Source organism: Lissotriton helveticus, chromosome 9, assembly GCF_964261635.1.
Source record: "Lissotriton helveticus chromosome 9, aLisHel1.1, whole genome shotgun sequence".
NCBI classification, from domain to species: domain Eukaryota; kingdom Metazoa; phylum Chordata; class Amphibia; order Caudata; family Salamandridae; genus Lissotriton; species Lissotriton helveticus.
The window spans coordinates 729,583,550-729,609,238 of NC_136070.1; the positions used below are offsets into that span (position 1 = coordinate 729,583,550).

The following is a 25,689-nucleotide window of genomic DNA, read 5'->3' on the forward strand; positions in this document are numbered from 1 at the left end:
CCGTCTCGTCACCACGCGTGTGTTTGCATAGGGCAAGATCGGTAATATTTATACCTTTAAGGTGCCGAGATTGACGTAAGGATGGACATAGATACGTCAATAAGGATGTCATACGACTTGCTCGTTAGCACATTCTTTTACTGAAGTTCTCGGTGAAATCAAAACAATGGCCGCAGGGTTTTGCCCAGGTTGTCATAGGTTTGATTTGTTATGAGAACTCCGTATGCCTTATCAGGGGCTGGAGGAATATCGCTTGTCTAATTAGATCGCAAGCGTTATGACCTAATCAGATAACACGTTCCTGTGCCGTAGTGTGACTGCGTCAGATAACGGTATCTGCATCATGGGGATTTTCTGCCTCATGGGCTGACTGCTAGTTAACTTGTTGGTTCGTTTAACTAGAATAGGGTCAGGAATAGGGGGGTCGATTCAGAACCTATAGGAATACATGACAGGCTTTAAAAAAACACTTTCATGTGTCTTAAGGACATTTTAAGTCATTTCCCCGTGGGCAGTGTTTTGTAAGTGGCGCAAAAGAGGCATACACCTATCATAAATCTGTCCCAGGCATTTTAAATGATTAATTCAGGATGACGATAAGGTGTGGCCTATCCAGAGGTTTGTTTAAGGTGAGGCCTACTCAGGATTGCAGATTAAAGTTACGCTTGATGAAGAATACAGAGGAGATAATACATGTAAAGGCCTACCAATGAAGTAAGTAATGTCCACTTCATTGCGCCAGTCATCATAAATGTATCCCTAAGCTTCTTATCTTGTTACAGATGAACCGCCATATGTATCATCAAACTATTTTGCATTTCCTAAATAGCGAATTTTAAGGAATAAATAGCGATTCTTTACCATTCCTAATTTGCAATGAGCAAATTTCTAATTGCAAATTTCCCATTCATTTCCATGGGCCAGGAGGCCCATAGGAATGAAGGTGCAATTTGCGATTAGCAATTAACTCATCGCAAATTAGGAATTTTTCCAAGGGTGCAGGGGTGTCTCAAGAACACCCTGCTGCACCCCTCAAAAAGAAATTTGGGGGCATATGGCGCACATACATGCCCTAAGGGCATGTATGGGCGTCATATGGCACCTTTTGTTTTTTGGAAAAAAAGCTTTTTGAAAAGAATTCGCAAATTAACACCAACTAGAAGTTGGTGGTAATTTGCAAATCCTTAATGGCATTTTTTGCATATTTTTTGTTTGATACATTGCATTTAAAGAATCGCAAAATTTGCAAATCCTTCAGTGCAATCGCAAAATAAGGAATAGCAAATTTTGCTATTCCTTATTTTGCATCAAACTTGTTTGATACATACCATTTGTCTAATTAGCATTCGCAAAGGCTGAAATTCGCAGAATTTAGGCCTTTGCGAATGCTAATTAGCTTGATACATATAGCCCCAAGTGAGGCCTGTCTTGCAACATGGTGCATCTTTTGCATCACTGCTGCATCGGTTTCATATGGCACGTTTTTTTTACACCATGACACATCTGCCTAAATGCATCAATTTGTAATTTTGTCGCCTCATAGCAAATCTTTTGCACCGCCGCTGCATCAGAAAAGTGACGCACAGTGGCGCAAAAGAGGCATACACCTATCATAAATCTGTCCCTAGCATTTTAAATGATTAATTCAGGATGACGATAAGGTGTGGCCTATCCAGAGGTTTGTTTAAGGTGAGGCCTACTCAGGATTTCAGATCAAAGTTACACTTGATGAACAATACAGAGGAGATAATACATGTAAAGGCCTACCAATGAAGTAAGTTATGTCCACTTCATTGTGCCAGTCATCATAAATCTATCCCTATGCTTCTTATCTTGTTAGAGATGAACTGCCATATGTATCATCAAACTATTTTGCATTTCCTAAATAGCGAATTTTAAGGAATAAATAGCGATTCTTTACCATTCCTAATTTGCAATGAGCAAATTGCTAATTGCAAATTACTCATTCATTTCCATGGGCCAGGAGGCCCATAGGAATGAAGGTGCAATTTGCGATTAGCAATTAGCTCATCGCAAATTAGGAATTTTTCCAAGGGTGCATGGGTGTCTCAAGAACACCCTGCTGCACCCCCTGAAAAAGAAATTTGGGGGCATATGGCGCACATACATGCCCTAAGGGCATGTATGGGCGTCATATGGCACCTTTTGTTTTTTGGAAAAAAAGCTTTTTGAAAAGAATTCGCAAATTACCACCAACTAGAAGTTGGTGGTAATTTGCAAATCCTTAATGGCATTTTTTGCATATTTTTTGTTTGATACATTGCATTTAAGAAATCACAAAATTTGCAAATCCTTCAGTGCAATCGCAAAATAAAGAATAGCAAATTTTGCTATTCCTTATTTTGCATCAAACTTGTTTGATACATACCATTTGTCTAATTAGCATTCGCAAAGGCCAAAATTCACAGAACTTCGACCTTTGCAAATGCTAATTAGCTTCATACATATGGCCCCAAGTGAGGCCTGTCTTGCAACATGGTGCATCTTTTGCATCACTGCTGCATCAGTTTCATGTGGCACGGTGTTTTTTACACCATGACACATCTGCCTAAATGCATCAATTTGTAATTTTGTCGCCTCATAGCAAATCTTTTGCACCGCCGCTGCATCACAAAAGTGACGCACAGTGGCGCAAAAGAGGCATACACCTATCATAAATCTGTCCCTAGCATTTTAAATGATTAATTCAGGATGACGATAAGGTGTGCCCTATCCAGAGGTTTGTTTAAGGTGAGGCCTACTCAGGATTGCAGATGAAAGTTACGCTTGACGAAGAATACAGAGGAGATAATACATGTAAAGCTCTACCAATGAAGTAAGTGATGTCCACTTCATTGCGCCAGTCATCATAAATGTATCCCTAAACTTCTTATCTTGTTAGAGATGAACCGCCATATGTATCATCAAACTATTTTGCATTTCCAAAATAGCAAATTTTAAGGAATAAATAGCGATTCTTTACCATTCCTAATTTGCGATGAGCAAATTGCTAATTGCAAATTACCCATTCATTTCCATGGGCCAGGAAGCCCATAGGAATGAAGGTGCAATTTGCGATTAGCAATTAGCTCATCGCAAATTAGGAATTTTTCCAAAGGTGCAGGGGTGTCTCAATAACACCCTGCTGCACCCCTGAAAAAGAAATTTGGGGGCATATGGCGCACATAAATTTTAACAACATTCCTTTACGTCAAAAACGATTTTCAAGTCATAATTTGAAAACACTGCACCCGGGGGGAAATGACTTAAAATGTCCTTAAGACACATGAAAGTGTTTTTTTAAAGCCTTTGCAAGTTTTTGGGTCACTTTTAACATGGCTATGTAACTCAAACAGTCAAAATCTAAATTTACCATGCACAGGTGGGACCATATTTACAAGGAATGTGCCCCACGGGGAAAGGTTCTTTTAATGTAATATGGGAAAAATGACATCAGAGACACTGAAATGCCTTATAAAGAAGCATACACCATTATATCCTTGTCATAAATTTACAAACCATTCCTTTTCCCCAAAAACGATTTTCAAATCATAATTTGAAAACACTGCACATAGGGAAATGACTTAAAATGCCCTTAAGACACATGAAAGCGTTTTTTGATTGCCTTTCCAGCATGGTTGGGTCACTTTTAACATAGCTATGTAACACAAACATTCAAAATCTAAATTTGCCATGCACAGGTGGGAGCATATTTACAAGGAATGTGCCCTACGGGGAAAGGTCTTTTAATGTAATATGGGAAAAATGACATCAGAGACACTGAAATGCCTTAGAAGCATACACCATTATATCCTTGTCATAAATTTACAAACCATTCCTTTTCCCCAAAAACGATTTTCAAATCATAATTTGAAAACACTGCACATAGGGAAATGACTTAAAATGTCCTTAAGACACATAAAAGCGTTTTTTGATTACCTTTGCAGCATGGTTGGGTCACTTTTAACATAGCTATGTAACACAAACATTCAAAATCTAAATTTGCCATGCACAGGTGGGAGCATATTTACAAGCAATTTGCTCCACAGAGAAAGGTCTTACATTAAAATGGGAAAAATAACATCAGAGACACTCAATTGCCTTATAATGAAGCATACACCATTATGTCCTTGTCATAAATATTATAACCATTCATTTTCCTCAAAAACGATTTTCAAATCATAATTTGAAAAGACTCCACAGCTCCTATGCACAATAACACCCTGTCAGTACTAATACTTCACATTTTCTCCAATTACATTTTCTCAAAGAAACAACATCTATTTGTAAAACACTTGAGACAAAGCAACATTTGAAGAACACAACTTTCTTCATAATTTTCTCCTTAAAGCACACTATTCTCTATCTAAATTAAAGAAATCTTTTCTCACCTTAGCAAATACTTTGAGTTTCAAAACAGTCTCAGAAACACACCAATTTGTCTTCAGCAGAGCAAAAGGTATGCACTCCAGAGTCTGCAGCTATCAAAAGCACAGAAATGCTGTAATTCTTCACACATATCTCTCATGTCACCCAATCAAAACTCTTCCCTCACTTTTTTTCAAATGAAAACCCTTCCCCCCTCTGCCATTTCATGCCTTTTCTGCATGGCAACCACCTCTTGGAAGACCTCTGGTGTTTGCAAGTTCACACAACAATGTTGCAATTGAACTCTGAACTCTCAGTGCACCCCATATCCAGTGCATTCTTTCATTTAATGATTTTTTCTTGACCACTCAAAATACATCTTTCAAACAACTCATCCATGCACCCTAACTTTCTGTTTTCAGCAATCAAAATCCACCAATCACTGTTACTGCTTCATTAACACAGAAACTCCACAGTTTTTTTCATTTTAAACTCTTATTTTTTCAACTGCCATTTCATTGCCACACTTCATCTGACTGCAGGAGAACCTTCTCTCACCATGTTTTCTGTCTGGATTGTTGGACATAGTTACATCTATTGGGCTCAGATGTATGCTGAGAACAGGAATTTACCTAACCTCAATTTACAAGATGTGGAAATTAAGTGGTTTGGCCACAGAGGATTAAAATGTCACCAATTGATACCATTGGTGAAAACCTTTATGCATTTGCCAAAACCTGACCTGTTAATTGTGCACTGTGGAGGTAATGATTTGGGCACTTTGACTGGGGTAGGTCTGGAAATGCTTTTAAAGGACACCTTTGAGCAATTGATGGCACTTTTTCCTCAGACTGCCTTGGTATATTCAAATATATGCCAAAGACAGAAATGGAGGTGGTCAAACCAATTTTGTCCACAAATTGAGAAGTCGAGGAAGCATGTAAACAAATCTGTTTCAGCTTACATGAGAGACCATGGAATGGGCTCCCTGTACAACAATAACTTGCGTTACTACATGCAAGATATCTACAGAGGAGATGGAGTTCACTTCTCAGATGAGGGCAACAGAATTTTCATTCTGAATTTAAGACTGTGCATTGGTACCTACTTATAAGTACCTAAATGTACCATAAACCCAAAAGCTCTTCTCAGAGCTACCCTACATCTGATCACTCACAATTATTATTTTACTCTAACATTTTTCACTAATTTTCAACAAAGTACGCTCCCTGGGGCGCTACCCGGTACGCGAACCGGGAGCTAACCTCGCAAAATTTTTAAAAAAATGTTTTTTTTTCGCACATATGGGCCTCCTCAGCCACCCTCAGAAAACCTAGGGGGTCAAGATAAGTCTACCGTGCCCCCTTCTACCCATTCTGAACATTATTTGCCCTCCATCTTGTATCTTAATTCGACCGAAACACAAAATGGTGGACTCCCGTAACGCTTAAGGTTCGCGAACCGGGGCGCTCGCCAGTTCGTGTACCGGGTCGCTCCCTGGGAAGCGCACCATCAAAAAAGGTGGGAAAGTAGTTTACAGAAAAGCGACTGGAGACAATTTCACCAAATATAGATTAGCTCATACTACATACCAATGCCTACCATTTTCACAAATTTGATTGAAATTCCATTTAACCATTTAGCCTGTAGACCTCTCTTTTTATTTTAAAACATTTTTATTGATGCAAGATACGACAATGTTCATTACATTACAGTTCCAAAATGAAAGCCAGTTTTCAACAGAATAGTACCACTGGTATCATATTAAGAAATAAGCGTATATATAAAGAAAAAAATAGAGAAAAAAAATAGAAGTAGGGAGACAATTCGGAAATTTTACGGACAAAAGTTCCTGTTGCCGCTAAACATAAGACAAAAGACTGGTAGCAATAACCTGGTACAGCAAGAGAGAAAAAGCAATAGAGGCCAATTCACCCTTCTTGTCCTTTAAAAAAATCCTTCCATATCCTTTCCTTTCTAATAAGGGCTTTTGGACCTCTAAATTTAGCTAGGGTAAGTTCCATGGTTCTGATTTCATAAACCAAAGTGAGCCATTCCGCCGCTTTAGGGGGTTCTCTAGATATCCATGCCCTAGCTATAGTTAGTCTTGCACATGCTAGGAGAATCGTTATGAGGTCGTTATTAGGGCTATTACCCTCCTGAATGTCTAGTAAAACCATTTGTACTGTGAGTGCAGATGTAGTTATCTGATTAAATCTGAGATGGTCGGATAATCGATTCCAGAAAGTAGAAAGTGCTGGGCAAGAGAAAAGCATATGCTCAATTCCAGCCGCAGTCGTATTACATTTAACACACTTAGTTTTATCTGATAGCGTATTAACTTGTGCCCAGACGGATATTTTTTGTGGTGTATAGTACAGCTCAGTAATTGTCCTATATAGTTGCATTTTAAGATTGGAGGAATGTACTATATCACTTAGATGTGTTAAAGCGTTTCTGACCTGTATTGAATTAATATTTAGATTTAGTCTACGAGACCATTTGGCTGCGATTCGAGTTGCGTTTTCTCTCTTATCCTTAATTAAACATTGATAACCCAGTTTGATTAATGCTTTTGTTTTATCCGAATACACACACTCAAGAATATCTGATTGATTAGCTTCCGTTATTCTCATTTTATTGTAGAAAAAATCTCTCAGTTGTCTATATTTAAAGTGCATATCGTCAGTAAGCCCATTTATAATTTTTAAGTTTTCAAAGTCGATCAAGCCATTAACACTATAAAGGTCTCCTAGTGTTTTTATTCCAAATCTAATCCAGCGATTCCCCGACCCATCTGAAAATATACCCGGAAGACCCGGGTTGTTCCAAAGCCTAAGTTCAGCGTTGTAAAATGAGCTGTTACTAATGTACATAATTTTGTCCCAGATTCTTATAGCATGCTTTGCAGTCTTAAATTTGACCCGTTTGAAATAATTTGGATCATGGACCCGTAGTAAAAATTGTTTGGAATCAGCGCCTAGCATGTATTGGTGAAAAAATAAAGATGGGGCATTTTTTAATAAGCTCCGTGTGCGTAGAAAAAAGGTAGCTAAAAAATAGAGGTTAAAGTCCGGAAAAGTGAGTCCCCCTTTAGAGATTGGCAGTGTCAAGAATTTCACCGCCCTTCGTGCCTTTTTATAGCCCCAAATGAAACTACTACAAATACCGTCCAGCTTTCTAAAAAAAAGTTTGTTTGGTAGGAGTGGTATAGCTCTGCACAGATACAACAACTTAGGTAAAATTTTCATCTTAATCAAATTAAGTCTCCCTATCAGACTCAGAGGAATCTTGTGCCATTTTTTAAAGCTGGCAGTCGTTTCCTGTAAGAATGACTCATAGTTTATTTTCAAGATTTCCCCCACTTTAGTAGTGAGTTTAACACCTAGATAAGTGGCTTCTTTGCATGTAACATAGACCTGTGTAACCGGGGTGTAATTGAGTATAATTTGGGTTTTGTTCACATTCAATTTATACCCAGAGATTTTCCCAAAGTTATGCGCTTCTTTTATAATTGCTGGCATAGCTTTATTAATATCGGATGTATAAATTGCTATATCATCCGCGAAGGCGGTTAGTTTAAGAGTTATATCCCCGTGATAGGCTGGTATAATGTTAGTTTGGTCATTTAGAGCATTCAAGAAAGGTTCTAAAGAGAGGGCAAAAAGTAGTGGGGAGAGAGGGCATCCCTGTCTTGTACCTCTTGCAATCTTAAAATTGACAGAGTCTTTACCCCCATAACTAATCACCGCCCTTGGTTCATCATACAGTGACCTAACCCAATCTAGGTAAGAGCCATTGATACCCATTTTACTTAGTACTGCCCACAGATAGTCCCACCCCACTCGGTCGAATGCTTTTTCCGCGTCTAACATTATCATACCGAGTGGGGTGTTGGTGGTTTCCGCAACATCAAATGCTGTAATTGAAGTATTAACGTGCAGGGTGGTATCTCTGCCCATTACAAAGCCATGCTGTTGAGGATTGACAATATCGGGCATATAGGGAGCTAACCGGTTGGCCAAAATTTTAGCGAAGATTTTCACGTCAGAATTAAGTAGAGATATGGGCCGATACGAACCACATTCTTTTTCTGGTTTTCCTTTTTTCAAAAAAAATATAATTTTGGCAATTTTCCATGATAAAGGTGCTTGTTTTGAAACAATAATTGAATTAATCACATTTTGTAGCAGAGGTAGCAATTCTTGAGAACAAAGTTTATAGAATTCCCCGGGTATGTTATCTTCTCCAACCGCCTTGCCTAATGGTAAATGATCTATTGCTAAATTTATCTCTTCTATGGTAACATTAGAGTTTAAATGTTGGAGTACTTCAAGGTTTAAAGCCCGCGGTGGTCTTAGGTATTGGTCAAGATATTTTCCCATCTCTATTTTAAGTGGTATAATCTCTGGTGTATAAAGTTGTTTGTAAAATTTGACAAATTGATTTAATATTTGATCTTCTCTTTCATAAGTTATTAAATCTGATCCAATTATTTCCTTAATTTTTGTTTTGGCTTTTCTATCCGCGGTTTTGAAGGCCAATATTTTTCCAATACGGTCGCCGCCTTCATATTGATCTAATTTATATTTTTGTAGTTTTACTACATATCTTTCCCTCAAAGTTTTTTTTAGTCCTGCTTGTAGTTCCGCCAATTGTGTTCTAATCGTCTCTATATTATTTTTTGAGTATAGTGTTGCCTCGGCCAGTTGTACTTCCAAGTCTAATAATTGTGACGTCATACTTTTGTTTTTATTACGGCTTTCTGCATTGAGCCTAAGTACATACTGTTGAACAAACCCCCTAATACTACACTTACAGGTGTCCCATACGATGTTTATACAAGCCGTGTTGATGTTTAGTGTAATAAACTCCTGTAAGTGCTTTTTGATTAATGAGATAAATGTTAGATCAGCTAGTAAGTGTCTCGGAAAAGTAAACGGTCGTTGTTTTTTGTTTTGATTTGTGATAGTAACTTCCAAAAGGAGGGGGTTATGATCAGATGTAACTTTGGGGCAAATTTCAATCTCACAATTGTCTAAGATTTGATCAGAGGCCCATATCATATCAATCCTAGAGCAGGATCTATGCGGCGCAGAATAATAAGTAAACCCTGCCAGTCTGGGATGCTTGGATCGCCATAAATCTCTGATGTTGTTCAATCTTGCGAGTTCTAAAATCGCTGCTCTAACTTTGTACATTCTTTTAAGATTCTTTGGCCCCGTAGAGTCTATTTTATAATTCATAACACAATTGAAGTCCCCAGCTATAATAGTTTCGCCTTCCCATTCGAGTAGTTCTAAACTTAAGTCCTCAAAAACTTTGGGGTTGTCAATATTTGGGCCATAGACCACACAAAATACCAGTTTAACATTGTCACCTTGCATCTGTGCTATTGCCCACCTTCCTCGAGCATCTGAAGCAGTTTTAATTATTTCTAAAGGTACTGTTTTTTGTTTAAGTATAGCTACTCCCCTTATAGTCTCATTTAGAGAAGTACATGCAACCAATTCGTACATTAATTGTGATAATAGCTTTCTGTCTTGATATTTTATGTGGGTCTCTGAAAGCAGAACTATGTTGGGATTACACATTTTAATCTCTTCCTGTACCAGATTTCTTTTATTTTTACTATTTAAGCCATCAACATTCCAGCATAAAATTCTTAATTTAAGCATTGGCTACTATATTGCTATTCCTGTACGTATTGTTCCCCTCTACTTGTGTTTGTTTCACCGTCGTTAAGTTTTCCTTCCTACTTCTCTTAGAAAAAAAGTCAACTCTTGCAATCACATTTTTCCCTATAATTCCCACCCACCACCCTCGACAACAGTTGCCACCCCCTCCCCTGTGACAACCCCACCCCCTCCCTTGCTGCAACCCGTCCCTTGGGGGGGAGCACCCCTCTAGCATTTGCTGCCGCTGTATGGGCAGCTTAGTGAAGTTGCGTACATGAGAGACTGCTCATGCCTCATGTCTCATTTTAGTTCTAGCCCTTGTTTTGCCTATATTTATCTCATACTCGAAAAAAAAGAAAAAAAGTGAAAGTGAAAGGGATAGTACAGGTTGAGCTCACCCACTTATACAATGAGAGAAAAAAATATTTAAGTGAGAATACAAAGAGATGTCAAATTACTCAATTTACTCAATAAATACCCATTCAATATAGGATATTCGAGGATGCTCCATTCATTTCCCTTTCCCCCCCCCCCCTGTTTTAGATTTTTAGGTTTTTTGTTTTAATTTTCCTTACGCCACCCCCGCATTAATTTTCTTTCTCTTTTTGATTTCTTTTTGCATTATCCTGAGACAATTTTTCCAGCGATTGTTCCGCGGATAATGGATCAGTGAAAAAAACAACTTGCCCATCCCGAATGACCTTAAGGCGAGCAGGTTCTTGAAGATACGCCAAACAGCCTAGATTTTTAAAAGCATCTATCAACTTCCGAAGCTCCCACCGTTTATCCATTGTGGTCTTACTTAAGTCTGATTTCACAAAAAAAGTGAGATTATCAACGGTAACAGGATTATTAGGTTTAGCCTTTAGTGCTACCGCTTGTCGCAAAAGAAAGTTACCAAAGTAAATCAAAAATGGTCTAGGAAATTTACTATTAGTGTTTCTTTGGACTATAGGAAGCCTGTGTACTCTCTGCAACTGGGAGTCCCAATCCCAATCCGCAAGATCCAAAAAAGCTCTTTGAAAGAGTTTAACCAAGAAGGCTCTCGGATCAGCCCCCTCAATACCTTCAGGAATACCAAATAGTCTAAGGTTTTGTCTACGGGCCCGATTTTCCAAGTCCTCCACTTTAGCTTCCAACAGAGACACTCTTGAAGTATTCAGTTTAGCAGTTGATGCCGTCTGGTTTAAATCTTCTTCTTTCACCAAATATAGATTAGCTCATACTACATACCAATGCCTACCATTTTCACAAATTTGATTGAAATTCCATTTAACCATTTAGCCTGTAGACCTCTCTAAATACCCTGAGGTAAATTACTTCACAAAACACATCTGAAGTGTTGGAATTCACAACCAATTAAAATATTACTTTCATTTTCTACTTTTTTTACCTGACATTTGATTGGTTATCTACCTGAATATATATAAAGGAAGAGAGAGAAACACAGCCATTTTGACTACTACTTCCTGAACTACATTGCAAGATCATTTTCACTCACAACTTCTTTTTAGAAGGTGAGATATTATTTTATAAATTTGAAAACATTTTCAGATAGTTATATACTATCCCTCTGTAAGAGTTAGACATTGAGAAAGGCTTCTTTATTATAATTATGGATTGATTTAGGTTTCTGTGGTATAATTATGAATTTACTTAGGCTTCTTCACAGGCACTTTTTAATAGTACTACTTCACGCCTGAAACCATACAGTGCCCATAGATTACTTCTCTGTTATAAACTCACAAGTCCCTGTCTGAACTTAAACCCAACAGTGCCCTATCTCTACTGATATATTTATTTTTTATGCAAATTACAGCAATAAAATGGAAGGTGAGCAGAATGTTTCCTTCGAAATTGTTCTGGAGAACAACACAGAAAAAGATATTGAGGACAATGATGACTCAGATTTCATGGATGAATCACGGGACCATGAATTAGTTCAATGTGTAGAATCTGTGGATCATTTACTTCATTATGATGACGGTCAAATGTGGGAACTTATGTTCACTCAACAAGAGGACATATCGGACAGTCAAATGCTAGACGTTCTATTAAATTTTGAAAAACAATCCGAAAAATAAAATTGTATGTAATATTAAAAAATTGTTTGAGTCTTTAATCATTTTTATATGTAATTCATAAACTAGTTAAATGTTAGAAATGTTATTAAATTTTCAAACACAATCACAATAATAAATAATTGCTTAAAAAATAAAAAAAATTAAAAAATAATCAACAAAACCAACAATCAATTAACATACAGTATTTGAAAAGTCTATCATTCTTTTTTCCTTATAGTACGCTGCCCAGAACGCTTCCCGGTTCGCGAACCGGGCGCTACCCACGCAAAAAAAAACCCAAAATTTTTCTTTTTTTTTTGCCACGCGGGGCCCTTTTAAAGCCTCCACATTAAACCTAGGGGGTCAGGGAGGATCTACTATGCCCCCTTATGGTCATTTGCCCCTTCGCTTTGGCCTCCTCTTGTCTCTCGATCCTACCGAGAGACAAGATGGCGGCCGCTCCGGACTGTTTAGAATGTTGACAGACACCGGAGAGCCAATCAGCTTCGCTACGCGAAGTTCCGTTACGCGTAAAGTCCGCGAACCGGAGCGCTGCCCGGTCCGCTGTTACAGATATATATCTTTTTTTGAACGTTAATTTCTCAAAATCCACTGGAGCACATATATTGAGACCTAGCAAAGGCACATCGGGCTACCAGTCCCTACAATTTTGCCAAGTTTCGTGGAAATCCATTCAGCCGTTCGGGCTAAAAGTGAGGCCAACCGCCCTATGGAAAACTCAATGTTAAAAACACGTTTTGGGACCCCCCTTTTTTCTCGGCCCCCCCTTGACGAACCCCCCCCAAATTTCCAGGGGCTGCTCAGAAACAAAATGTTCCATTTTCCAGAAAATTTCAGCCAATTCCGTCCACAAACGCCAAAGTTATTAGACATAGAATTTTCAAAAATCCCACAGGGAAAAAATCCTAACTATATATACCGACCGCCAGTAGGTAATATATATATATATATATATATATATATATATATCCCAGTAGGTAGTTATAGTTAGGATTGGCTACCATAGAAAATCCGCAACATTCTATTGGGAATAACTCTGGCGCCGGTTGAGGAATTTGTGTGTAATTTTCCAAAATTTTGGCCAGCTCCGCTCCGCTCCTTCCCTGGAAGTTTCGGGGGGATTCGTGAAGTGGGGGCTGAGAAAAAAGGGGGGTCCCAAAACATGTTTTCTCCATGTTAATTTCCATAGGACGGTCTGACAAGTCTACAGCCCGAACCGCTGAATGGAATTACGCCAAACTTGGCAAAATTGTAGGGACTGGTACGCAGATGTGCCGTTGCTATATTTGGTGGAAATTGCTCCAGTGGTTTTTTGAAAATTAACTTCAAAACCACATATATATCTATAGGCTCGCTCCGAGCGCTCACCGGAACGCGTACCGGAGAGCGCAACCGGCACGCTACGGGAGTGCGCGAGCGGAAAGCTGATTGGCTGTCGGGTGTCTGTCAACATTCTAAACAGTCCGGAGAGTCCGCCATCTTGTGTCTCGGTAGAATCGAGACACCTGAGGTGAAAAAGAAAGGGGGATATAATTAAAAGGGGGCAGAGTAGATACCCTCTGACCCCCTAGGTTTTCTGAGGGGGGCCTAGAAGGACCCTGAAGGGCAAGAAAACTTTTTTCATTTTTTTTTATTTTCGCGGGGTAAGCACTGGGTGCGTTCCCGGGTACGCTCTCCGGTACGCGCACCCTGAGCGCACCACGGGGAAAAACAGTGTAAAAAAATAGAGTAAAAAAATAATGTAGAGTGTTTAGAGGTAAGTTAGCTCTGAAAAGAGCTGTTGTGTTATGTGGGTGTTTTTTGTACCTACAAGTAGGTACCAATGCAGAGTCTTATATTCAAGAGGAAAACTCTATTCCCCTCATCTGTAAAATGCACACCATCTCTCCTATACATGCCTTACATGTTGTAACGCAAGTTGTTGTGGTAAATGGAACCCATACCATAGTCTCTGAGGAAAGCAGAAACAGATTTATTTACATGTTTCCTTGTTTTTTCAATCTGTGGACAAAATTGGTTGGACCAGTTCCATTTTTGCCTTTGGCATATATTAGAAAATACCAAGGCAGTTTTTGGAAAAAGTGACATCAATTGCCTAAAGATGTCCTTTAAAAGCATTTCCAGACCTACCCCAGTCAAAGTGCCTGGGTCATTTCCACCACAGTGCACAATTATAAGGTCAGGGTGTGGTAAATGCATAAAGGATTTTACCAATGGTATCAATTGGTGACTCCTCAATCCTCTCTGTCCAATCCATACAATGTCCACATTTGGTAAATCAAGATTGTAAATACCTCTGTTAGCTGCGTATTTTTGACTCCAGTGGACATAGCTATGACCCACAAACCAGACTTTTTGCATGTTGAAGGTATATGTGCTTCTAGTCAGATGAGTTGTGGAAATGAAATGGCAGTTTCATTATGAAAAAAAAGTGTGTGAAAATCAGTGCAGTTGAATAAACAGAAATGATAGGAGCTTTCTTAAAAATCTCCACTGAAAATTAGGGTGCCTGCTTTTTTTTGTAAGAAGTCATTTTAATGGTTGAGAAAAAGTCATTTAAACAAACATTGCACTTGATTAGCTAGTAGATTGAGAGGTCAAACAGTCTTGATGGATTTTTTTGCAAAATAGTATGATGAACTTGTGAACTGTGTGCTTGGTTAGGAGGGAGTTACCACGGTTACTTGGTGAATGAGCACTAGGGGGATGGGTGAATGCTATGTGAGTTTCAAAGTCTTGAAATGTACAACCAATTAAAATGTGCAGTTTGGTTTTGAATTTGTGTGGGAACAATTTTAATTGGTTAGGTACAAGAATATGGGTCTGAAATGAGAAAGAATATATGCCATTATTCTCTGGTTCAAGTGAAGGAAGCATTATTCTGAGATTCTGCTTAAGAATATCTGTTGACTGTGACTGACACTGTTTTACATCTACTAAAGCATTTTTAAAGGTGAGTAATGATTCTTTTAGAAAAGATAGAGAGCTTAAAGATTTTTAACAAGTATCACAGTGAGTGTCTGTGTGAATTAAGGAATTATATTTTTACCTTTTTCCATAATGTTAGCTGTGTGTTTATAAGGTAGACTTCTTTTCAAATTGTTTTTATGCTTGGATTCAATGCTGGTCTAGAAATTGTGTAATGGTTTCATTGGACTTGTAAATATGCTCCTTTTTTTGAAGTGCCTTGTGCAACCTTTAACATGGGTGGAAGCAGTGAATGTATGGAGAGGGATAGGAATAGCAGATAGAAAACCATATGAAATGGTGTGGGAGATGCATAAAGTATTTCAGTAATGGTATCAATTGAGATAGAATATAAGATATAGAGGGGCATATTTACAAGTAAGCATGGGCGGATTTTGCGAATTGGCAATCCGCGAACTTGCGTATTTACGGATTCGCAATCCGCAAAATCCGCGAACTCTCGCGAATTTTTTTTTTTTGTGTTCGCAAGGGTTTCTGCCAGTTCGCGAGGGTTGTGTACCAGTTCGCAATTGCGAACTTACTTGTCGGCTCGCAACGGCCGCGACTATGTTGTTTCTACGTCTGGTTCATCATCACAGGTTCACAGCACCCTCTGTTTCACCACTGCCACCCTCTGGTACACCCATGCCACCCTCTGGTACATCACTGCCACCCTCTGGTTGGTTTATCACTGTAGATTATGGGGGTGAAAAAAGCAAGCACACCTGCCCTGCTTCAACTGACATGAATTAATTTGGGGTTGATTAATGTGTCACTGAATTTAAACTTCTAGTCTAGCTGGCACCTGCTTCCTTATCTGTAATTTGCTTTCTGTTGCAGTGCAATTTTTTTTCACAGGACCTTTGTGGCCTGCTTGTAGCTATTCTATGAGCCTGCTGTGAGGGTCAGAGCAGGGTCATAGAATAGTTTCAAGCAGGCAACTGAACTCTGAAGGGGCCCCTCAGGAAGCACTACAGGGAATGGTTACTAATGATGAGATTGAACTTTTGCACCTGCTCAGTGCTTTCAGTTTTGCAAAAATCCAAATATCCAGCAGCATCCACAAAAAGTAATCCTTCCAGGCACTACAGGGAATGGTTACTAATGATAAGATTGAACTTTTGCACCTGCTGAGTGCTTTCAGTTTTGCAATAATCCAAATATCCAGCAGCATCCACAAAAAGTAATCCTTCCAGGTCAAGATCCAAATCAAAGTGACCAGCACATGAAGAAAGCACTGGGAGGAGCCTGCTGGACAGGAACGGGAAGTTGGAGACTGTGGGGCACTTCCTTCCTCCCCCCCCCCCCAAAATGGACTCCTTGCAAAGAAAAAGTTCAGGCAAATGTCAACCTGAGGAGTTATTCTGATAAAAATCATAATTTTCAAGGTTTATGCTGCCTGCTGGTGGATTTCTTGTGCGAAATTGCAAATTTTGCAATCTCGCAATTGCAAGATTGTCGCTGCCCGCCGCATCTACGTGTTCGCAAGTGTTTACTCCCGCGAAATCGTATAGTATTCTAGTTGGCAAGTGCGGATTTTACGAATTTTCGGCAAGTTCGCGAGAGTTCGCGGATTGCGAATTTGCCGAAAATCCGCAAAATCCGCGAGCGGAACGGATTTTACGCTCATGCTTATTTACAAGACTCTTGCGCAATGTTTGACATGGGTGCAAGCAGAAAATGCATGCAGAGTAATAAAATTGGCACCCAGAAAAGAATATGAAATGCCGTGAGAGATGTTTAAAGGGTTTTTTAATGGCATAAATTGAGATAGAATATACAAACAAAGAGAGGCATATTTACAAGCCGCGTGCGCAATGTTTGACATTAATGCTGGTCCAGAGATAGTGTAATGGTTTCATTGGCATATTTACAAGCCACGTGCGCAATGTTTAACATTAATGCTGGTCCAGAGATAGTGTAATGTTTCATTGCCATATTTACAAGCCATGTGCGCAATGTTTGACATTAATGCTGGTCCAGAGATAGTGTAATGGTTTCAGTGGCATATTTAGAAATTGTGTAATGGTTTCATTGGACTTGTAAATATGCTCATTTTTTTAAGCGCCTTGTGCAACCTTTAACATGGGTGGAAGCAGTGAATGTATGGAGAGGGATAGGAATAGAAGATAGAAAACCATATGAAATGGTGTGGAAGATGCATAAAGTATTTCAGTAATGGTATCAATTTAGATGGAATATAAGATAAAGAGGGGCATATTTACAAGACTCTTGCGCAATGTTTGACATGGGTGCAAGCAGAACATGCATGCAGAGTAATAAAATTGGCACCCAGACAAGAATATGAAATGCCGTGAGAGATGTTTAAAGGTTTTTTTTATGGCATAAATTGAGATAGAATATACAAAAAAAGAGAGGCATATTTACAAGCCGCGTGCGCAATGTTTGACATTAATGCTCGTCCAGAGATAGTGTAATGGTTTCATTGGCATATTTACAAGCCGCGTGCGCAATGTTTGACATTAATGCTGGTCCAGAGATAGTGTAATGTTTCATTGGCATATTTACAAGCCGCATGCACAATGTTTGACATTAATGCTGGTCCAGAGATAGTGTAATGGTTTCATTGGCATATTTACAAGCCGCGTGTGCAATGTTTGACATTAATGCTGGTCCAGAGATAGTGTAATGGTTTCGTTGTCATATTTACAAGCCGCGTGCGCAATCTTTGACATTAATGCTGGTCCAGAGATAGTGTAATGGTTTCATTGGCATATTTACAAGCCGCGTGCGCAATGTTTGACATTAATGCTGGTCCAGAGATAGTGTAATTGTTTCATTGGCATATTTACAAGCCGCGTGCGCAATGTTTGACATTAATGCTGGTCCAGAGATAGTGTAATGGTTTCATTGGCAAATTTACAAGCCGCGTGCGCAATGTTTGACATTAATGCTGGTCCAGAGATAGTGTAATGGTTTCATTGGCATATTTACAAGCCGCGTGCGCAATGTTTGACATTAATGCTGGTCCAGAGATAGTGTAATGGTTTCATTGGCATATTTACAAGCCAGGTGCGCAATCTTTGACATTAATGCTGGTCCAGAGATAGTGTAATGGTTTTGTTGTCATATTTACCAGCCGCGTGCGCAATCTTTGACATTAATGCTGGTCCAGAGATAGTGTAATGGTTTCATTGGCATATTTACAAGCCGCGTGCTCAATGTTTGACATTAATGCTAGTCCAGAGATAGTGTAATGGTTTCATTTGCATATTTACAAGCCGCGTGCGCAATGTTTGACATTAATGCTGGTCCAGAGATAGTGTAATGGTTTGATTGGCATATTTACAAGCCGCGTGCGCAATGTTTGACATTAATTCTGGTCCAGAGATAGTGTAATGTAATGTAATGTAAAATTCTTTATTGCGCGGTTAATTAAAACCATTACAATGTATAACATTCTGCAACATTAAAAGCGACTTTTAAGGAATGGGGAAGGGATAGTAAGTAGCAAGGGGAGGGGAGGAGAAAGTAAAAACGAAGATAAAACTATGTTACAAAAGACTGTCACTTGTTCCAGTGGACTTTGCTGGAGCACAAAATTGTCATTCGAACAATGTTCTTAGGTCTTGACGAGAATCGGTTCAATGGCTATGGGCCTCATTTTTTTTCACAAAGCTGTCCAGAAATTTTACTGATCGGCAGATCAGTTGAGGGTCCACTGAACATAGGATCTGTACTATCGCTGATCGACAAGTGCGGACTCCTTGCTCGTTGAGTTTGTCTTTCAGCCAGTGCCTCCGATCTTGATACATGGCAGGGCAGATACATACTATGTGCATAATGTCTTGTTTACCTGCACCACAGAGGTCGCATTCCGTTGATTCTTGTGGTCTCCTTTTAGGTTGGTCTAATTTTGTGGGCAGAATGCCCATCCGTAAGTGGAGAAATTAACTTTAAGTGGCATCGAGAATGCGGTGTCAAGGTAAGCTGCTGGGGTAAGCCTTGTATACGAATTAATGGTCAACTAGAATGCAAACATTCAGAATTTATGGCAAGTGCGTGACACATCTGAATGCCTTCTTGATGGAACCAAAGTAAACAAGCATTGAAAATGCAATATATCTCGCCCTCGGTGTCACACATACTGTTGGCAGAGACAGACATGGTACATTATATCTAAAATCCTATTAATCTGCCTAAGATCACACTGTAAGTGAAGCTTGATTCACCCATCATTGTAATCTTAGGCAGAGTCACACATACTGTTGGCAGAGACACACATGGTACATTATATCTAACATTCTGATCATGTGCCTAAGATCACACTGTGACTGAAGCTTGATTCACCCATCACTGTGATCTTAGGCAGAGTCACACATTCTGTTGGCAGAGACAGACATGGTACATTATATCTAACATTCTGATCATGTGCCTAAGATCACGCTGTGACTGAAGCTTGATTCACCCATCACTGTGATCTTAGGCAGAGTCACATATACTGTCGGCAGGGACAATCTGAAAGAAACAGGTTAGTATTAGATTCCTTACCTTAGAATATCCCCAGGCGTCAGTCTGGATCCGGAAACTTTTGCGTAGCAGTACCCCTGCGCGTCGGTAGGCGTCGTCTGCAGGCGTCCCCTGCGGCTCCGCGTCGTCGGCGTCGTGCGCCGTGATGACGTCGCTGGAGTATATAGACGCCGCCTCCGCGCGCTGACGTCAGTTCTTCTTTTTTCCGCGCCAGTTAGCGCAGATCCGAAGAGCAGTACTCCGGTCTTTTGACCAAGTTTTTTGTTACATCTAACTCTTTCTTCAGGTGCCGGTAGGATGCCCGGTTTTAAAAGTTGCGACGGGTGCGACCGCCTGATGTCGGTCACCGACCACCATTCGACTCTGCCTCCGGTGTCTGGGCGCGGACCACGACGTGGAGTCCTGCGTCGACTGCCGGGCCTTGACAAGTAAAGCTAGGCGGGAGCGGTCCCGCAAGCTGCTCGAGCTCCGAGTGTCGGCCCCGCGTCGAGAGCGGTCCCGGTCCGGTCGGAGGTCGAGGGAGCGGTCGAGAGAACGATCGCGGAGCCGCCATGAGCGCTCCGGGAGTCGCCACCATTCCTCCGGTTCCTCAGGTAAGCGACACAAGAAGTCGGGGCGTCGTCATCGTACCCCCGACTCCCCCCGACGCCGGGGGTTCGGGTGGCCCCACCCCGCGGCCCCGCGTGGGTCGCCGAGGCCGTCTGCCCCATACCCGTCGGTCCCTGGGGAAGGCGCGTCGCGCGAGGAGATTGAGGAGTTCCTCATGGCTATGAGGGCGATGTCTCCTCCGGCGGGGCCTACGGCGCCTACGGCGCCTGCGGGCCCGTCGGTCCCGTCTGGGGGCCCGAGCGGTTCGGGTGCACCTGCCCCGACGCCGCCGGGTGCTCCGGCCCCGACGCCGCCGGCGGCTCCGGCCCCGGCGCCGCTGGGCCCTTCAGGGTCGTCGCCGGCTGGTCAACCGGCCTCTCCGGCGCCGATTCCGTTGGGGCAACCCGTGGTGCCGCCTCCGCGCGGCGCCGTGACTCCGCCGTCGGTTCCGGCCGGCGTCGGGGCTCCGTCTCCGGTGCCGCACGGCGCCACCCCCGTTCCCTCTCTGACTCCTGACGCGGAGTCGGACCGGCATCGTCCGACGCCGAGTCCGGCGCCGTTGGGGCCCATTGGCTCCGAGGAGCCGGTCTATATCGTCGACTCGAACTATGGCGATGAGGACGATTATGGAGAGGGTTGGGAGGGGTCTGAGGACCCTTTGTCACGAGCATGCCAGTACGACGTGGACTGGGTAGGTGACTTAGGTGATGCCAGTGGTCTGGACGAGTCGCCCAACCCTGGGTTTGTCTCGCCTTCCCCTGTGGCGTCGGAGGCTGGGGCTGCCTATTCGGTGGTACTGATGAGGGGTGCCAAGGCCTTGAGCCTTGAGCTCCCCGTCGCTAAGGTGAAGCCTAACATCCTCACCGAGGTATTTAAACTGCAGTCATGCCCCAGGAGCCTCTGCTGCCGTTTAATGAAGCCCTGACGGATGTCCTTTTGGGCACCTGGTCCAGGCCCGCTTCCGGTTCACCGGTTGACCGAAACGTTGCCAGGCGTCACCGTCCGTGTTCGGACGACCCTGCCTTCCTCTCCACCCATCCCTCCCCGGAGAGTCTGGTGATCCAAGCCTCCACTTCCCAGTCCGCATTCCCGGCGGCCCCGCCCGATCGGGAATCTAAGCGATATGACCAATTTGGCAAGAAGGTCTTTTCGTCTTTGAGTGCAGGACTGCGGTCTTGCAATACCGCATGCCTCTTGGGCCGCTACACCCACTCTCTGTGGGATACGGTCGCGGAGTGTCTGCCGCAATGCCCGCAGGAGGTGCGGGACAAGCTCAACCAGGCCTTGATTGAAGGCCGGGACGCGGCGAGGTATTCCATACGGTGTGGTCTTGACACGACCGACTCGCTGGGACGGGCTATGTCCACGACGGTGGCGATTCGTCGCCATGCTTGGCTGAGATCCGCCAACTTCTCGCCGGATGTCCAGAATGCCCTCATGGACATGCCTTTCGATGGCAGTCGCCTGTTCGGTGACAAAGCGGACAACGCGCTTGAGCGCTTCAAGGACTCCAGGGTCACGGCCAAGTCCTTGGGTCTTTCAGCCCAGCGCCAGCAGACGGGTTCGTTTCGCTCCTTTCGTGGCCACGGAAGGGGCGGTCCCACACGTGCTGCCAGCCACGCGCCGCAGAACGCTCCTCAGCGCGGTGGCGGCCGTGGATTCCGCCGGGGTGGCGGTAGGGGGCAGCGGCGAGGGCAGTCCACACCTCCCCCCGCAGCAGCCTCCAAATCTTCCTAGTCCGAGCTTTCGGGCCCATGTGACGCCAGTGGGTGGCAGGGTTCGCCATCACCACTCCCGCTGGCGCACGATTACGTCGGACAGATGGGTGCTGCAGCTCGTCCGAAGGGGCTACTCCCTCCCCTTCAAGTCCACTCCTCCAGCCATGCCACCGCAGAACCACCGTGTGTCGGGGGACCACTTGACACTTCTGCAGGAGGAAGTTACGGCCCTCTTGGCCAAGGGGGCCATCGAGCGCGTTCCTGGGCCAGAAGTAGGGTGTGGTTGCTACTCCCACTACTTTCTGGTACCCAAGAAGGACAAAGGGGGCCTACGTCCTATCTTGGACCTACGGAACGTCAACGGCTTCCTCCGGAAGGAGAAGTTCAAGATGTTGACTTTGGCTCAGGTCTTGGCTGCTCTAGACCCACAAGACTGGATGGTAGCGTTGGACTTGCAGGATGCGTATTTTCACATCCCCGTCCTGCCGGCCCACCGGCGTTACCTGCGGTTCACGGTAGGCCACGAGCACTTTCAGTTTATCATGCTCCCATTCGGCCTTACCAGCGCCCCACGGGTGTTCACGAAAGTGATGGCGGTGGTCGCAGCTCATCTGCGCCGGTTAGGGGTTTCAGTCTTCCCCTACCTCGACGACTGGTTGTTGAAGGCGGGCTCGCCCCAGACAGTCGTCCACCACCTTCAGATGACGGCAGACCTCCTGCACGAGCTGGGGTTTTCCATCAATGTGCCGAAATCACACCTGTGTCCCTCTCAAAAGCTCCTTTTCATCGGAGCGGTTCTCGACTCGGCGCAGTTTCGGGTTTATCCTCCGGAACGGCGGGTCCGGGATATTCAGGCTCTGATTCCCATCTTTCAGCCGTTGTCCCGGGTTTCGGTCAGGTTGACGCTGCGGCTTCTGGGGCTGATGGCCTCCTGCATCCTTCTGGTGCATCACGCCAGATGGCGGATGCGGGCTCTGCAGTGGGACCTGAAGTTTCAGTGGGCCCAGCATCAGGGCAACCTGTCCGACCATGTCCTGATCTCGGAGGGCACTGCGAGACAGTTGCAGTGGTGGCTTACGGACCGCGATTGGGTCAGGGGCAGATCCCTCTCCCTTCCCCAACCGGAGCACGTAGTTGTGACGGACGCGTCCCTCCAGGGCTGGGGAGGCCACTTGGGAGAGGCGGAGATCAGAGGCATCTGGTCTCCGGCGGAGTCCCGGCTCCATATCAACATGTTGGAGCTGCGGGCGATTCGCCTAGCACTGAAGGCATTCCTCCCCTTTGTCAACGGGAGTGTAGTGCAGGTGTTCACGGACAACACCACCGCCATGTGGTACTGCAACAAACAGGGCGGTGTGGGGTCGTGGACCCTTTGCCAGGAGGCTCTGCGCCTCTGGCAATGGCTGGAACGTCAGGGCGTGACTCTGACGGTTCAACACCTGGCAGGTTCTCTGAACGCCAGGGCGGACGAACTCAGCCGTCGGTGCTCGGTGGATCACGAATGGCGTCTGAACTCGGACGTGGCGAACGGCCTCTTTCAGCAATGGGGAGAGCCTTGGTTAGATCTATTCGCCACAGAAGAGAACGCGCAATGTCATCAGTTCTGCGCGTTGGAGTTTCCAAGACGGCACTCGCTCGGCGACGCCTTTCGGCGCGAGTGGAGTTGCGGTCTGTTGTACGCCTTTCCGCCTATACCACTTCTGCCCAGAGTGCTGAAGAAGATCAGGCGCGACCGGGCCCAAGTTATCCTTGTGGCTCCGGACTGGGCTCGAAGATACTGGTATCCCGAGCTACTCAGCATGTCAGTCGGTCCCTCGATCCGCCTGCCCCTTCAGGAGGACCTTCTGTCGCAGCAGCAGGGGACGGTCCTCCACCCGAACCTGTCCAGCCTCCACCTCCATGCGTGGAGATTGAGCGGCGACAATTGAGGCCATTCGACTTGCCTCCTGAAGTCTGTGATGTGATTCTGGCAGCCAGGCGTTCCTCCACTAAGTCGGTATACGCCTGCCGGTAGAACAGATTTGTGGCATGGTGCACAGCAAAGGCTGTGGATCCCCTTTCTGCCCCTCTTTCCGAGGTTCTCCTCTTCCTTCTTTCTCTTGCCCAGCAGGGCTCTGCTCTGGGCACTATCAAGGGCTACCTTTCTGCCCTTTCCGCCTTCTTAAGGCTACCTGATCAGCCATCTTTATTCAAGTCCCCTATTGTACTGAGATTCTTGAAAGGCATCACGCACATGTATCCACCTGTTCCGTTCGTGATGCCTCAGTGGGACTTGAATCTGGTTCTGACATTCTTGATGTGTGCTCCCTTTGAGCCGCTTCATTCCTGTCCTCTCCGTCTTCTCACTTTAAAGACGGCCTTCCTGGTTGCCATCACCTCTGCCAGGAGAGTGAGTGAGCTCCAGGCTCTTTCTGTTAAACCTCCTTTCTTGTCCGTCCATCCTGACAAGGTGGTTCTTAGGACTAGGCCTTCTTTCCTGCCCAAAGTAGTTTCTGCTTTTCACATCGGGCAGTCCATCACCTTACCCTCCTTCTTCCCGCCTCCGCATCCTTCAAAAGATGAAGAGCGGCTCCATCGTCTGGACCCAAAACGTGCGCTTTCATTTTATATGGATCGCACACGCCAGTTCCGGGTGGATGACCAACTGTTTGTTGGCTACGTGGGTGAGAAGAAGGGAAGGGCGGTACAGAAACGAACCATCTCTCGGTGGGTCGTCCTGTGCATCAAAGCATGCTACTCTTTGGCTCGGAAGGAGCCCCCTGTTGGGCTGAGGGCCCATTCCACTCGGGCCACGGCGGCTACTACTGCCCTGGGCCGGGGAGTCCCCTTGCAGGACATTTGCCAGGCGTGAGGCCTCGCTGCACACCTTTGCGAGGCATTACTGCCTGGACAGTCAAGTCCGGAGGGACGGCTTCTTTGGCCGTTCGGTCCTCCAGGATTTTCTGGTGTAGGATTGTATTGGTTCGCAGACCCACCACCGGGGTTGGTATTGCTGGGGTATCTATTCTAAGGTAAGGAATCTAATACTAACCTGTTTCTTTCAGATTAACAAGTTACTTACCTTTGGTAACGATATATCTGTAAGAAACAGTAGTCAGTATTAGATTCCTTACTGCCCCACCCGTCCTGCGAACTGATACCTAGGGTTAAGGACATCCCTTTCAGGGCCCTAGTTTCAAATGGCACCAGTGTTAGTTCTCACATGGCTCTGCGTGTTCTGGCGCGGAAAAGCTGTGTGCAAAGAACTGATGTCAGCGCGCGAAGGCGGCGTCTATATACTCCAGCGACGTCATCACGGCGCACGACGCCGACGACGCGGAGCCGCAGGGGACGCCTGCAGACGACGCCTACCGACGCGCAGGGGTACTGCTACGCAAAAGTTTCCGGATCCAGACTGACGCCTGGGGATATTCTAAGGTAAGGAATCTAATACTAACTACTGTTTCTTACAGATATATCGTTACTGAAGGTAAGTAACTTGTTCGACATGGTACAATATATCTAAAAGCCTATTAATCTGCCTAAGATCACACTGTGAGTGAAGCTTGATATAATGAGCAACTAGAGTGCTAACATTCAGAATTTATGGCAAATGTGTGACACATCTGAATGCCTTCTTGATGGAACCAAAGTAAACAATAGATTTGGTGTGATCTTAGGCACATGTCCACCATATTACATGTAATCTACCATCTCTTTCTCTGCAAGCAGTATGTGTGTCTCTGCTCATATTATTTCACTGTATCTACAGGCCAAAAACAGGCCACCTATATATAAACAAGACATAACATTAAT

General features: G+C 43.8%; 1 protein-coding gene across 9 annotated transcripts in view; it reads left to right on the forward strand.

Moving 5' to 3' along the window:
• TOP6BL (TOP6B like initiator of meiotic double strand breaks) overlaps nucleotides 1-25,689 on the forward strand; it is a 2,208,219-nt gene that overhangs the window by 1,184,893 nt on the left and 997,637 nt on the right. The gene's annotated exons all lie outside the window — the stretch shown is intronic.